General features: G+C 34.7%; 1 pseudogene; it reads left to right on the plus strand.

Moving 5' to 3' along the window:
• Window positions 1-1,494: 1,494 nt before the first annotated feature.
• Window positions 1,495-2,292, plus strand: LOC133850021 (putative nuclease HARBI1; annotated as a pseudogene).
• The last annotated feature ends 11,120 nt before the right edge of the window (window positions 2,293-13,412 follow it).

The raw sequence follows: 13,412 nt of genomic DNA on the forward strand, positions 1-13,412 counted from the left end.
CGCTCCCTAAGCCCCACGCCATCTTCCCATTGCGTTTATATAGCAGAACCTCGGCCTCCTTATTGATCTGAATGATCACGTGCTGCCCACCACTGGGTAAAGGTTCACCAACCTTCAGCACGGACCAATCACTCCTCGGAATGGCCGGGTTCTGCTTTTTAAGCAGCTGAAGCGCCCGCTCGCCCTGCTCTGAGCAGAGCTCTGCAGACATTTTCCCGTTAGGGTCCCCTCTGTCTATGAGAGCAACGGCGAGATGCCGCCTGGCAGTTTCAACCGTTGCTCTCTGTCTCGTTTTGTTCGTGTCCGTGTTGGTGGAGCCAGGTGCTCGCAGCCTTTTGCTCACTGGGCCCCTTGCTTGGAACTCTCAGCGGACCGTTGGCGCTTGCTTGCCATGGACTCCACTTATTGTTGGCAGGGCCGGTAGAACCGGTCTGCACTTTGGTGTCATTTGGGAGGGGGCTAATTTGGTTTTCCCGCATCCACGTGTTGGCCCAGGCAAGCCTTTCCTGATCCTTGACGGACAGGTTGGCTACGCCACTGAGTCTTGCGTGAATGCGGGTGCCGCCTTATTTTTGGGTTTCTCCTTCAGTCCCCCCGTGCCCCGCTGCGCAAACTTGGAGGTGCTGGCGATAGGCTGAGGTGACTGAAGAGGAAGACGTTCCCCCTCCACCGTAAGGATTGGCGCAGCGCTCTTTTGGTCTGAGTCGCTTAAGACCACAGCGCCCGCGCGCACCAACCTCGAGTTTTTGTTAGTAGCAGTGTTGTTACAACTGATACGGCCTGCTCCCACCGCATCAGAGGTGTGACCGCTGGCGACACGCAGAGAGAATCTCCCCCCGTGCCCGCCGGTGGTAGCAGTCACGCGTTCCACCGATGTTTGAGCTGACATCCCAGCTCGGATGACACATATTGAGACATATTGGCTAACTTTGTTCATGTGAGCCCCCCATAGCGTTTTCAGTGTAACCGCCAGACACCTCGCCCCAGGGATTCTGCTTCTTATCTCCAGACAGATGCTTGAAAGAAAAGGAGCAGAGCCCTCAGCTAGGATCGGCCGTACCTGAAACGTCGACGTATAGTAGAGATCTGCTACCTGTTGACAATGAGATAATACAGATCCTACCCAGCCTCGGGGAGGGTTCAATAGAGCCAAAAAGAAAAGTATAATTTTGTATATATTTTCTGAAAAAATATTGTTCTTCAGGCATGCTCCGGTTTTCACTTTCGGTTTTCGTTTTGGGACCAAAACCGAGATTTTCGTTTTTAGGTGCTCCGGTTTTCACAAGTTTTTAGTTATCGTTTTGCTATCGAAACGTTTAATTTCTCATCATTTCTTGCTGCCGAAACAGCTGATTTCAGGTTTAGTCAGCAGCAAACAACGCGAAAAAATGCCTTTTTTTATTTTCAATTGCATCTTTCGAAGCCAAAAGAAAGCCAAAGTTATTTGACTTAAGAAAATCTAAGCAATTAAGATGTAATACATGTGTTTTTAATATGTCTGACGACCGGTAAGTCACATTTACAACATTCAAAATTTCAACATTCAGGCTTCTTTGTTAGGTCACAATTTGCCTTCAGATGTCTAGCCAGCAAATACGAAAATTTAGCGAATACTTCTTTAGCAAACATCAACTGCCAAGAATAGTCGCCTGCGTGGATGGAACTCATAAAAATAGTGAAACCTGTAAATAATGCCTCTGTTTTTTTTAACAGAAAGGGTTTTTACAGCATGAACGCCATGGTTGTAAGTAGAATTGGTTATAGTTACGTTAAGATTTTACTTTTACCTACAGGTTTGCAACTATAATATGGAGATTATCGCTATTGATGCGACGGACCCCGGATCCTGTCATGATTCTTTCATTTGGAATCATTCAAGCGCCAGGTCGAGAACAATAAATGAATATTTTGTTTTGGCAGATTCTGGCTACGCACAGGAGAGTTTTGTGTTACCTCCCTACAGGAGCGCAGAGATGGGGACGCATCAGCATCGATTTAATTTAAGACATGCTGCAGCCAGAAACATAATAGAACGAACAATTGGTGTTCTTAAATGCCGTTTCCGTTGTTTACAACGATGCTTAAATTATCAGCCTATTTTTTGTTGCCAAATTATTAACGTATGCTGTGCTTTGCACAACATATGTAGAAGACGGAATTTGTCAATAAGTGAAGACTTTCAATTGGAGGATATTGAACAGGCTATAAATGATAACGACATTGAAGGAAATGATGACGGACCATCTGTACGCGACGAAATTGCTGTGTCTCTGCCAATATAACAAAATATATAAGCAAATTATTCATTGCAGTTATTAAAATGTATTTATTCAATTTTTTTTTAAATTTGTTCCTCTTTTTAAATTTTCCTCCTTTTTTAAATTTAAGTCTTCTTGTTGAAGACTTTTCATTTTTTGGAAATGCTCTTTTTTTAAATTTAAGTCTTCTTGTTGAAGACTTTCAATTTTTTGGAAATGTTAAATTAATTGATTTCATTTCATCTACTTGAGCTACGCACAGACTCTGCAAATCAAATTCTGCAGCTGTGCGGCGACGCTTTCGCCTCGGTTCCTCCTCCTTTGTGGCTATCTCCTCAGCTTTGGCCTTAGCCACCTCTTCTTCTATCATGGTGGTTGGTGCTCCATATGCCACAGCACTAACTCCCTCGACCATCTCAAAAAGCCCGCAGAGCTTTGCCACGTCCTCCTCCATGGCTGTCAGCGGTTGCTGGCAGTAAGGACCCCCGTCCGTAGCCCTGACCTCTGCCTTATTGTGGGCAATTTTCTTGCGAATATTCGCCTTCCAATCGCACCAAAACTGGAATGTAATATTATTATATATTAGTTTGTCATAATTCTGGGGATACTCATACCTTTTTCCATCCCGCAACATCTTTAATTGGAGTCCCAATTGCGTTCAATGCACCGGCAAGCTCGCTCCATTTAGCTTCTGTAATGGTCGCAAATGACAAAATTGTGCGTAAAATCTCTTTCTCCTTGAGATTTTAAATTTGCCGCTCAAAGTTAGCGGATACACAAACCATTGCACGATAAAGGGACAATACACCTCTGCAAATTAAATTTCCCCTCCGTGGTGAGTTGTCTAGCGAAAGATCGTAGGAGAAGGAGACGAGCTTTGTCACTTTGGCAACGACAGCTCTCATTCTTTTTCTTATTTGACTACGATCAGAGACGGATGCACAAATTCTTGGTTGATATTGTTTTAAAAAAATTTTTATAAAAACACATGCATCACCAGAAATAAAAGACAAAACTAATCTGTCAACATCATCAGCATCCATCGATGCTTTTTGCTTTGAGCTATGCAAAATAATGCAGCTCGTTACGCTGATAAGCCAAGGTAATTATTTCTATGAAATAATAAAATTCTTATTTGGCCCTAATTTCGACTTTTTTTTCCATATGTAGATTGGAAAATTCGTCTAAGCCGTCATTATTTTCTTTAAAATAATGCGGATAGACAAAAATTTCTACCCTTAAAGTGGATTTTAATTCCACAAATCCGGCGCATGTTAGTCAGCGGAGGTCGACTATTTCGTGCCGGAAGCCTTTTATATTTCTGGTCTGCGCCTGCAAAACCAGAAGGCAACAACAGTGACGTGCAGTGCATCTCTGAGCAGATCACTCTTGCACCACTGTGCCGAGCCGCGCAAGGCTCTAGTATCGGCGCTTCTCTTGTTTGCCGTCTTCTCTTCGTCGCAGCAGCATCAGCAGCAGACGCAGCAGTCCAACAGTGCCAGTGCTAGAGTAGTGCAAGTTTGTGAATAATACTATGGCCAAAATGATTAATTAAAAATAATAAGAAAAAAAGGGTCATACAATAGCTGTGTGCAGATGCAATAGTGATAGTGGTAAAAGCCCAAATAAAAAGCAATATAAATAAAAGATTTGCATTTGGCCTTAAAATATAAAATAATGTAGTTTGCATATTGATAAGAAGCAACTAAAAAGATAACGAAAAGAAAAGATAAATATCAATTGTGATTTGGCACTTATTTTTGTTTGCGCTATTGTTTTTGGTTTGCTTTGTTCTGTTTACTAGTATTGCCCTAGGCTTTAAAGGGTATATCCAACGTGAAACACAAAATAATTAAAAAAATACCTAAAGAAATAAATAATAAAAATATAATCTCATACCACAATAACAAACTACAACAAAACCCTGTCCAACAAGAACAACAATAATTATAACAATGTGTGTGTGTTAACAAACATATAAAAGTATACCCTATAAGGTATATAACAAATCATTAAAATCATCATCATCAACATCATCATCATCATCACCAACAGCAACAACATCATGAAGGCCTTCGTCGTGGAGTTCTGTCTGGTAAGTTAGAAGTCCGAGTGTCCGAATAAAATAAAATACATAAAAGAAGTTCTGATAACATAAAAATTCGTACGTATGTAGTTACATACATACATACATACATATATTGGTGCCTGTTCGGCCACGCAGCAGCTGTCCACTGTTTTGCATGCATTGTATTTTCATACTTCTTCGCAGTTTCGAAAGCTCCCAAACAGCATATGAGCTGTCGGCTGATACTCTAACTTTTGGGTCAGCCTATACTTTTTATAACTGATTTTGCTTCCGTCATATATTGTTATTATTGTTATTGTTCTTTGCTACAGCACAGTGGTTTAAATATGATTTAAAATTAAATTAATAAAAATCAATATTAAATACGATAAATACAATAGAGAAAAATAATTAAATAAAAATGAAATATTAAATATGAATTAAAAACAAATAAATAAAAGTCAATATTAAATTTGATAAATAAAATAAAGAAAAATTAAATAAATAAAAATTAAATAATAATAATAATAAATATGATTTAAAAATAAATACAATAAAATAAATATTAAATATGAGTAAAAATATTAATAAAAAAAAATAAAAATAAATAAAATACAATTTATTAAATATGATTAAAATATTGAAAAATAATTAAAAAAAAAAAAAATTATAAATATGATTTAATAATAGATACAAACTAAATAAAAAGTGGTTGAGATATTAAAAATCAATAAATAAAAATAAATATTAAATATAATTAAAAAAAAAGTTTTACAATAAAATAAAATAAAAATAAATATTAAAAATAAAAAAATGATTTGAGAAGAAAAGAAAAATTTTAAAGCAAAAATAGTAAATTTAAAAGAAAAACATATCGGTACATTCAGACATTATAACAACCTCATTAATCTGGTTTTGCTAAAGCGCGCATAAAAGAATAGCTGACAAAATTTTGTTTGCTTATTAATTATTGTTTGTTTATAAAAAATTATTATATTTTACATCCTATTTTTCTTAGTTCTTATTGTAAATGAGTAGTAACAGTTAATAATAAAATATTGTATTGAATTAAAACAACTGCCGATTTAGAGTTACCTTATAAACAAAAAATGGAAATAATAATACCGTTATAATTATAATTATTTTTGAGCAAATGGTTTTGTTTTTGCTTATAAATACATACTTATGTTTACTTTGAGTCATTGGACTTTAAAAATGAAATTCTAAGTTTGTTCTGATTTCCGAAGACATGGGAGCATAAAGTAAAAGGTGAGTTGTTCTAGCTTTGGGATCATCAGAAAACCGTTTCTTCTTATGACCATGGTTGGGTGGGTATAGACCAGGGTGTGGCATTTAACATATTCAAAGGGTCCCGCTCCGCTATATGCTTGCACACGAGATGGTCGTGAATGATATTTGCAACCGTCTTCTCACATCCGGGGCTGACTATTCTTAGGAATTTTTGGCGCCCAATCGTGGGTCTAGCAACGCCATCATAAATGGTTGGCTAACCCAATATGGACTGGCAACGTCACACTTCTGCAGCCGCACGATCGCCTTTGGCGAATCCACGCGCCAGATTTTCGTTAGCCTGCATAAAATTAAGAATAAATTCATCCTGAAATGTTGATTTGTGTTTTCCCCTGCAAACAATATATTAGTATTTTTGTTTTTTATAAAAATAAACTTTTTTTACTCACATTTTTAAAAATCAGTTGAACGGCAATCAGCTGTTTCCCACAAATAAAGGGGATGCCACATTTTCAATGGATTTCATTCCGGTGTTTTCAACAATTTTTTTTATACACTTTTAGCACATAACTAATTAAATTAAATAAATTAATTTTTAAAAAACATATTTTACCCAACTTCATCAAATTTATCGCCATCCGTTTGATTATACAAGTATTTTTAACTTGCTTTTTCATTCTATCAAAAGTATGGCAGCTTAGGCGATAACTCATAGTGTCGGACTTATCGGTCGCTCACCAAAACGAAAATTGTTGTTGCCGACGGCAAAATTTGATATCCAAATTTGAGGTGGGGTCAGAAATTACTCGTTTTAAAAATAATTACAAGCCTAATTGATCTTCTAGAGGTCTTAAAAGAACGACAATAAACCAATGAGTCAACAACTTTTTTCCTTTTGCAAATAAGATCCGATTTAATATAGAAAAAGGCATTTACTTTTCATTTCGGCAAGACAAATTTTTTCGTTATGGAATTCGAAAAAATCTTGTGAAAGTGAAAACGGGAGCACCAATTTTGTCGTTTTCGTTTTCAAAACGAAAACGAAAGTGAAAACCGGAGCATGCCTGAATGTTTTTGTTTCTAGCTCGTTCCCTTAGTGGTAACGCCAAGTGGAAATGACAATCAAATGGTGACGTTAGTTGAGTGGCAACGCTAGAACATACTAGAGTGAAACACGTGAAACCCACCATTGCTAATTTGTGGGGAATTCCCCAAAGTGCGGGGTATTTTAAGTTGATTGGGGATTGGCATTATGTGAGGAAAATGCGGGGATTTTTACATTTTTTGACATCTTATTCTCGTCGGTAAATATTTCATCATTCATTATCGACACGACATCGACCTTTTTCAAAAATATTATGTATAGCACATCTCTAGTTTCAAACTACAAGTAGTTTGACAGTTGTTTTGTTTATGATCAGGGGATTCCCGTTTTTCTCTTAAACGCCTACATATATCTCAACTTATAACTTCAACATTAGATATAACATAAATACATAAAGGATTCATTTCTATTTCTTATGCAATTCAAATTAATTTCTTTCAATTCCAGTGTAACAATATAAACTCAAATTACACAATTCATACATGTATCAACTTAAAAGTGAACAAACATTTGAAATGTTGTTTACAAACTTCACTGGTTTTAAGTGTTCGAGTTGAGTTTGTTAAGTTTCATGCAAAGGAGTTAATTCCAATTTTATAATGGGTTTTAATAGTATCACTTTCCCTCCAGCACACAGACTGAAGGTTTATTTTATTATTTCCTTTTTATATTACAATTTTTGCAACCTCTAGGAATTATTTGAGTTTTTTTACATTGGCGGGCAAACTTTAACAGTGAGCAATGTTATATTACAACTTAGTGGCAACGCTTTGTATAAATATACTGAAGTGAACATTAATATACAAAAATTAAAATAAATGTTTTTGTTTCTAGCTCGTTCCCTTAGTGGTAACGCCAAGTAGAAATGACAATCAAATGGTGACGTTAGTTGAGTGGCAACGCTAGAACATACTAGAGTGAAACATGGGACCCAGCGTTGCTAATTTGTGGGAATTCCCCAAAGTGCGGGAATTTTAAGTTGATTGGGGATTGGCATTATGTGGGGAAAATGCGGGATTTTTACATTTTTGACATCTTATTCTCGTCGGTAAATATTTCATCATTCATTATCGACACGACATCGACCTTTTTCAAAAATATTATGTATAGCACATCTCTAGTTTCAAACTACAAGTAGATTGACAGTTGTTTTGTTTATGATCAGGGGATTCCCGTTTTTCTCTTTCTTAAACGCCTACATATATCTCAACTTATAACTTCAACATTAGATATAACATAAATACATGAAGGATTCATTTCCATTTCTTATGCAATTCAAATTAATTTCTTTCAATTCCAGTGTAACAATATAAACTCAAATTACACAATTCATACATGTATCAACTTAAAAGTGAACAAACATTTGAAATGTTGTTTACAAACTTCAATGGTTTTAAGTGTTCGAGTTGAGTTTGTTAAGTTTCATGCAAAGGAGTTAATTCCAATTTTATAATGGGTTTTAATAGTATCACTTTCCCTCCAGCACACCGACTTAAGGTTTATTTTATTATTTCCTTTTTATATTACAATTTTTGCAACCTCTAGGAATTATTTGAGTTTTTTACATTGGCGGGCAAACTTTAACAGTGGGCAATGTTAAATTACAACTTAGTGGCAACGCTTTGTATAAATATACTGAAGTGAACATTAATATACAAAAAATTAAAATAAATGTTTTTGTTTCTAGCTCGTTCCCTTAGTGGTAACGCCAAGTGGAAATGACAATCAAATGGTGACGTTAGTTGAGTGGCAACGCTAGAACATACTAGAGTGAAACATGGGACCCAGCGTTGTTAATTTGTGGGGAATTCCCCAAAGTGCGGGGAATTTTAAGTTGATTGGGGATTTATTGGGGATTGGCATTATGTGGGGAAAATGCGGGGATTTTTACATTTTTTGACATCTTATTCTCGTCGGTAAATATTTCATCATTCATTATCGACACGACATCGACCTTTTTTTAAAAATATTGTGTATAGCACATCTCTAGTTTCAAACTACAAGTAGATTGACAGTTGTTTTGTTTATGATCAGGGGATTCCCGTTTTTCTCTTTCTTAAACGCCTACATATATCTCAACTTATAACTTCAACATTAGATATAACATAAATACATAAAGGATTCATTTCCATTTCTTATGCAATTCAAATTAATTTCTTTCAATTCCAGTGTAACAATATAAACTCAAATTACACAATTCATACATGTATCAACTTAAAAGTGAACAAACATTTGAAATGTTGTTTACAAACTTCACTGGTTTTAAGTGTTCGAGTTGAGTTTGTTAAGTTTCATGCAAAGGAGTTAATTCCAATTTTATAATGGGTTTTAATAGTATCACTTTCCCTCCAGCACACAGACTGAAGGTTTATTTTATTATTTCCTTTTTATATTACAATTTTTGCAACCTCTAGGAATTATTTGAGTTTTTTTACATTGGCGGGCAAACTTTAACAGTGAGCAATGTTATATTACAACTTAGTGGCAACGCTTTGTATAAATATACTGAAGTGAACATTAATATACAAAAAATTAAAATAAATGTTTTTGTTTCTAGCTCGTTCCCTTAGTGGTAACGCCAAGTGGAAATGACAATCAAATGGTGACGTTAGTTGAGTGGCAACGCTAGAACATACTAGAGTGAAACATGGGACCCAGCGTTGCTAATTTGTGGGAATTCCCAAAGTGCGGGAATTTTAAGTTGATTGGGGATTTATTGGGGATTGGCATTATGTGAGGAACATGCGGGATTTTCACATTTTTTGACATCTTATTCTCGTCGGTAAATATTTCATCATTCATTATCGACACGACATCGACCTTTTTTAAAAATATTGTGTATAGCACATCTCTAGTTTCAAACTACAAGTAGATTGACAGTTGTTTTGTTTATGATCAGGGATTCCCGTTTTCTCTTTCTTAAACGCCTACATATATCTCAACTTATAACTTCAACATTAGATATAACATAAATACATAAAGGATTCATTTCCATTTCTTATGCAATTCAAATTAATTTCTTTCAATTCCAGTGTAACAATATAAACTCAAATTACACAATTCATACATGTATCAACTTAAAAGTGAACAAACATTTGAAATGTTGTTTACAAACTTCACTGGTTTTAAGTGTTCGAGTTGAGTTTGTTAAGTTTCATGCAAAGGAGTTAATTCCAATTTTATAATGGGTTTTAATAGTATCACTTTCCCTCCAGCACACAGACTGAAGGTTTATTTTATTATTTCCTTTTTAATTTACAATTTTTGCAACCTCTAGGAATTATTTGAGTTTTTTTACATTGGCGGGCAAACTTTAACAGTGAGCAATGTTATATTACAACTTAGTGGCAACGCTTTGTATAAATATACTGAAGTGAACATTAATATACAAAAAATTAAAATAAATGTTTTTGTTTCTAGCTCGTTCCCTTAGTGGTAACGCCAAGTGGAAATGACAATCAAATGGTGACGTTAGTTGAGTGGCAACGCTAGAACATACTAGAGTGAAACATGGGACCCAGCGTTGCTAATTTGTGGGGAATTCCCCAAAGTGCGGGGAATTTTAAGTTGATTGGGGATTGGCATTATGTGGGGAAAATGCGGGGATTTTTACATTTTTTGACATCTTATTCTCGTCGGTAAATATTTCATCATTCATTATCGACACGACATCGACCTTTTTCAAAAATATTATGTATAGCACATCTCTAGTTTCAAACTACAAGTAGATTGACAGTTGTTTTGTTTATGATCAGGGGATTCCCGTTTTTCTCTTTCTTAAACGCCTACATATATCTCAACTTATAACTTCAACATTAGATATAACATAAATACATGAAGGATTCATTTCCATTTCTTATGCAATTCAAATTAATTTCTTTCAATTCCAGTGTAACAATATAAACTCAAATTACACAATTCATACATGTATCAACTTAAAAGTGAACAAACATTTGAAATGTTGTTTACAAACTTCACTGGTTTTAAGTGTTCGAGTTGAGTTTGTTAAGTTTCATGCAAAGGAGTTAATTCCAATTTTATAATGGGTTTTAATAGTATCACTTTCCCTCCAGCACACAGACTGAAGGTTTATTTTATTATTTCCTTTTTATATTACAATTTTTGCAACCTCTAGGAATTATTTGAGTTTTTTACATTGGCGGGCAAACTTTAACAGTGGGCAATGTTAAATTACAACTTAGTGGCAACGCTTTGTATAAATATACTGAAGTGAACATTAATATACAAAAATTAAAATAAATGTTTTTGTTTCTAGCTCGTTCCCTTAGTGGTAACGCCAAGTGGAAATGACAATCAAATGGTGACGTTAGTTGAGTGGCAACGCTAGAACATACTAGAGTGAAACATGGGACCCAGCGTTGCTAATTTGTGGGGAATTCCCCAAAGTGCGGGGAATTTTAAGTTGATTGGGGATTGGCATTATGTGGGGAAAATGCGGGATTTTACATTTTTGACATCTTATTCTCGTCGGTAAATATTTCATCATTCATTATCGACACGACATCGACCTTTTTCAAAAATATTATGTATAGCACATCTCTAGTTTCAAACTACAAGTAGATTGACAGTTGTTTTGTTTATGATCAGGGATTCCCGTTTTCTCTTTCTTAAACGCCTACATATATCTCAACTTATAACTTCAACATTAGATATAACATAAATACATGAAGGATTCATTTCCATTTCTTATGCAATTCAAATTAATTTCTTTCAATTCCAGTGTAACAATATAAACTCAAATTACACAATTCATACATGTATCAACTTAAAAGTGAACAAACATTTGAAATGTTGTTTACAAACTTCACTGGTTTTAAGTGTTCGAGTTGAGTTTGTTAAGTTTCATGCAAAGGAGTTAATTCCAATTTTATAATGGGTTTTAATAGTATCACTTTCCCTCCAGCACACCGACTTAAGGTTTATTTTATTATTTCCTTTTTATATTACAATTTTCGCAACCTCTAGGAATTATTTGAGTTTTTTTACATTGGCGGGCAAACTTTAACAGTGAGCAATGTTATATTACAACTTAGTGGCAACGCTTTGTATAAATATACTGAAGTGAACATTAATATACAAAAATTAAAATAAATGTTTTTGTTTCTAGCTCGTTCCCTTAGTGGTAACGCCAAGTGGAAATGACAATCAAATGGTGACGTTAGTTGAGTGGCAACGCTAGAACATACTAGAGTGAAACATGGGACCCAGCGTTGCTAATTTGTGGGGAATTCCCCAAAGTGCGGGGAATTTTAAGTTGATTGCGGATTTATTGGGGATTGGCATTATGTGAGGAAAATGCGGGGATTTTACATTTTTGACATCTTATTCTCGTCGGTAAATATTTCATCATTCATTATCGACACGACATCGACCTTTTTCAAAAATATTATGTATAGCACATCTCTAGTTTCAAACTACAAGTAGATTGACAGTTGTTTTGTTTATGATCAGGGGATTCCCGTTTTCTCTTTCTTAAACGCCTACATATATCTCAACTTATAACTTCAACATTAGATATAACATAAATACATAAAGGATTCATTTCCATTTCTTATGCAATTCAAATTAATTTCTTTCAATTCCAGTGTAACAATATAAACTCAAATTACACAATTCATACATGTATCAACTTAAAAGTGAACAAACATTTGAAATGTTGTTTACAAACTTCACTGGTTTTAAGTGTTCGAGTTGAGTTTGTTAAGTTTCATGCAAAGGAGTTAATTCCAATTTTATAATGGGTTTTAATAGTATCACTTTCCCTCCAGCACACAGACTGAAGGTTTATTTTATTATTTCCTTTTTATATTACAATTTTGCAACCTCTAGGAATTATTTGAGTTTTTTTACATTGGCAGGCAAACTTTAACAGTGAGCAATGTTATATTACAACTTAGTGGCAACGCTTTGTATAAATATACTGAAGTGAACATTAATATACAAAAATTAAAATAAATGTTTTTGTTTCTAGCTCGTTCCCTTAGTGGTAACGCCAAGTGGAAATGACAATCAAATGGTGACGTTAGTTGAGTGGCAACGCTAGAACATACTAGAGTGAAACATGGGACCCAGCGTTGCTAATTTGTGGGGAATTCCCCAAAGTGCGGGGAATTTTAAGTTGATTGCGGATTTATTGGGGATTGGCATTATGTGGGGAAAATGCGGGGATTTTTACATTTTTTGACATCTTATTCTCGTCGGTAAATATTTCATCATTCATTATCGACACGACATCGACCTTTTTTAAAAATATTATCTCTAGTTTCAAACTACAAGTAGATTGACAGTTGTTTTGTTTATGATCAGGGGATTCCCGTTTTTCTCTTTCTTAAACGCCTACATATATCTCAACTTATAACTTCAACATTAGATATAACATAAATACATAAAGGATTCATTTCCATTTCTTATGCAATTCAAATTAATTTCTTTCAATTCCAGTGTAACAATATAAACTCAAATTACACAATTCATACATGTATCAACTTAAAAGTGAACAAACATTTGAAATGTTGTTTACAAACTTCACTGGTTTTAAGTGTTCGAGTTGAGTTTGTTAAGTTTCATGCAAAGGAGTTAATTCCAATTTTATAATGGGTTTTAATAGTATCACTTTCCCTCCAGCACACAGACTGAAGGTTTATTTTATTATTTCCTTTTTATATTACAATTTTTGCAACCTCTAGGAATTATTTGAGTTTTTTTACAT

This window comes from Drosophila sulfurigaster, unplaced genomic scaffold, assembly GCF_023558435.1.
Source record: "Drosophila sulfurigaster albostrigata strain 15112-1811.04 unplaced genomic scaffold, ASM2355843v2 scaffold_47_pilon, whole genome shotgun sequence".
Lineage (NCBI taxonomy): Eukaryota > Metazoa > Arthropoda > Insecta > Diptera > Drosophilidae > Drosophila > Drosophila sulfurigaster.